Genomic DNA, 3,690 nt, shown 5'->3' with positions numbered 1-3,690 from the left:
GGGTGAAAAACCCGGTTTATCGGACCCCTGTTTTCCTGATTTTCCTGGGCAGTTTGGAGGAGGTATATAAGAGTCAAGATCCCCATTCTTTGACTCAGCTTTGAAGATTTTGAATCTGGGACTTCATCCCTCTCCTTGGGGGAAGGGTTCCCCCTTAGGGGGAAACCCTAGAGCTCTATTCTCCTCCATCCCTTGGCGATCCATCCATCTCCAGAGTGAGGAAGCATCCCCAAGGCATCGGAATCATCGGCAAGCATCTCTTCTTCCCCTTCTTCTCAAATCTAGGGTTGTAAGTATGCTTTTGTTTATGTTTTGGGGCTGTTCTTCCTTTACAATGGAGTAGATCTCTAGATCTAGGATGTAGGGAGTATTTGTGATGTGATGAATGATGTAAAACTATGTAGATTTTTACCATGATTTTATTCAATGACTTGTCGATGCATTGTTCTTGTTTGATGTAATGTGATTGTATGCAAACTCTTGTGGATTTGTCAATTTCCTATTTCTATGATTTTGTCCTTTTTGTATCTATTTGATCTCGTGTGGATTGTTGTGATTAGGACCTAATTACCATGCTTGATTGAATGTTTGGATATCTTGTGGATCTTGTGAGGTAATTCCTCATTCGATTTTCCGAGGGATCTTCATGACAGGAACATGCCCGTGTAAAGACCGATTGAGGGAGGATCTTGAAGGTGAAATAGGGTCATTCAAGGGGGTTGGATAGATTTATGCATTAATCTTTATACTTAGATGCGTTTGATGAGAGATGAATTCTTATGTTGATTATCCAAGAAACGCACGTGACAGGCAAGTCTGTGTAAGGACAACATAGGTTCATCCCTATTTGATCACATTTAGGTATAGATTTCAGTCCTAGGTCGGTTGTCTATTGCAAGAGAGAACCGGCAACTTTCTACAAATGATGGACAATTGAGGAATAATATTTGGTAGATCATTTACATTGAATAACATCACAAAGAAACTGAAATCCTAGTATTTATTCCCCTCCATTCACTACGCTCATTCTCTCCCTCTTTACTCTCTTTCTTTTCTCTTCTATTTCTTATCCTAACATTTGTAAACCACTTTTCGATTGTCTAGATAATTCGTCGTGCAAAGTTAACTAGTGCTTAATCAACAGTCCCTGTGGATACGATAATCTTTTATATTACTGACGATGTAACCGTACACTTGAGGTGACATAACAAGTTTTTTGGCGTCGATGCCGGGGACTGCGCTATAACATTAGGGATTATCAATTAAGTTAGACTAAACATAACTCTTCTTTTCTTTTCATTAGCATAATTGAAACTAATATTTAGAATTCTGTTTTCATCATTTGTATATCTTTCTAATTCTTGACAATTCTTTTTGTTGCAATTCTAATTCTAATTCTAACTTTGCATTCTTGATTTCTAGCACTCTAATCTAACTTTTCTCTGTTTGCTCTTTTGATCTAGTTTCTTTTTTCTTTTCTTTTGTAAACATATCTTGCAATCTTTAGCATATGAATTATTCTAGACATTTTTCTTTTTCTTTTTATCTTTTCTTTCTTATTTTCATTATGCACTTTCTTTCTTGCTTTTCATATTGCATTTTATTTTTTGTCTTTGATTCTTCATTTTATAATTTTTTCTTGAATATCCATGAGCACTAACATATCAAGCAGGCCCATGAGAAATTTTTCTACACCCTTTTCTGCAAGATTTTTATCTCCTATTGTGCAACCTCAAATTGAAGCAGAAAGTTTCCAACTAGTCGCAGAGTTAATTTTTATGATACAAGGTTACAAATTTGGAGGAGAAGTATCAGAAAGTCCTTATCTACATTTTGAAATATTTTTAGAGATTTGTGATATGGTGAAATGTGAAGGAGTGTCAGCAGATGCAGTTTGATTGATGACATTTCCTTTTTGTATCAAGGATAAAGCAAGGACTTGGTTATATTCTCTCCATCCTCAAAGTATCACAAGTTGGGAGCAATTGGAGAAGCAATTTCTGAATCATTTTTTCCCTCCAAGCATAACAGTGTATATGAGAGATTGCATAATAAATTTTGCTCAGGCATATAGAGAATCATTGTTTGAAACATGGGATAGATTCAAGAGTCTTCAAAGACAGTGCCCTCATCATGGTTTTGAAAAATGGTTGATTCTGCACATATTCTATGGGGGAATTTCTTTCTCAGACAAGAGTTTATTGGATTCATCAGCTGGAGGTTCTTTTATGGCCAAAAGTGTAGATGAAGCATATATGTTAATTGATCAAGTGACATTGAACCTCCATGAATGGTCGAATATAAGTTGGATGAAATCTTCCTCAAACATTCAAGGAGTGCAAGCCATAAATGCTATAGAGCCTGTCAAACAAATTGTAACTCAACCATCTATCAGTTTTGAAAATTAGAAGTCACAGAACGGGGAGTTCAAACATTTAGGGGCAAAGATTGAAAGTATTGTTTCAAATTAGTTTAAAGAAGATCCCCCTCCTTCATAGACAAGATCTAGTGAAAAGTGTGATGATGTTGGGTTGAGAATTAAAAAAAATCATAAAGAACTTCTGAAGAAGGACATGTTTAGAATTGAGGAGAAGAACAATAGAAGATCACATGAACTCAGTTCCATTATTCCAGGAGGTTCACAAATGCCACAAGTACCTTTCCCTCAACGATTGATCATACCATCACTAGATAAGCAAGTTGAATCTCCTCCACAAGCTAAAAGGGAATATGGGAAATTAGAAGTACCTTTCCCAAGACCTTCACTAAGGGTTCCTTTTCCACAAAGGTTAGTGGGGGGCAATGAGAACTATGACTTTAAAAAATTCTGTGACACTGGTAAGGTTGAGTGCAGATTTTTGAATTTGTATAAAGATGAAGACTCTTCAGATGAGGATTATGAAGATAAAGCAGTGGTAAATAAGTTTTCAGATCTATCTCCAAATTTTACAAGGTGTTGTAGTGACATTAAATTTTTAGATGATGAATGTGATGTGGTAGATCAATTTAAAACTGCAAGTGAAGTTATTGATCCTCCTATAGTTGATTCTCCTATTGAGGATATCGATGTGGGTTTGTTTTTTGATGTTTGTGTTGATGATGTTGATATGGAACAATGTGTAGGGAGCTGTGTTGTGGAAGCAGCATCTCAAGAATCACCTCCTTTGTCCACACAATCCTTAGATGTTGTAAGAGTTACAAGGATTGAGCATGTTGTGGACCAATGTGTAGGGACTCATGTAGATATGGTTGAGTCTTAAGAATCACCATCTTTGATATCGCCAACACTTGAGCCCGAGCCAGAACCATCATTTGATTCAGAGGAAATCACATCCATATGTTTAGAAATATCAGGTATTTCTCAACAAAGCAAGGTTAGTACTTCTTGTGATCTTTTGAAAAAATTTATAGAGGTACCTATCATTGACTTTGTTGGATGTGATTTAGTTTTTATTTCTTATTCTGCTTATCTTAATATGGTTATAACTCTATCTTATCTAATATGTTTGTGGGAGATTTGTACTTTCTTTGCAAGTGCAGATTTCACTTGGGCTAATGATTGGAAGCTCAATCTGAACCGTCTTCGACCACCTGAAAAAACTTTTAAGAAGACAAAGATGGAGAGAGTTATACTTTACTTTGTAGCTCCATTGATGAAAGCTCTCTCCATAACAAGAAACCCTGATAAGA

The 3,690-nt window shown here is 36.0% G+C and overlaps 1 non-coding gene across 1 annotated transcript; it reads right to left on the bottom strand.

The window, feature by feature from the left end:
- Positions 1–2,034: 2,034 nt before the first annotated feature.
- Positions 2,035–2,140, bottom strand: LOC122022066. Its single transcript, XR_006122812.1, has one exon. It is a non-coding gene; the product is annotated as a small nucleolar RNA R71 (small nucleolar RNA).
- Positions 2,141–3,690: the final 1,550 nt, after the last annotated feature.

Source organism: Zingiber officinale, chromosome 9A (genome assembly GCF_018446385.1).
Source record: "Zingiber officinale cultivar Zhangliang chromosome 9A, Zo_v1.1, whole genome shotgun sequence".
Taxonomy (NCBI): Eukaryota; Viridiplantae; Streptophyta; class Magnoliopsida; order Zingiberales; family Zingiberaceae; genus Zingiber; species Zingiber officinale.
The sequence above is the reverse complement of the archived record's forward strand: the minus strand, read 5'-3'. Positions and strand labels throughout refer to the sequence as shown.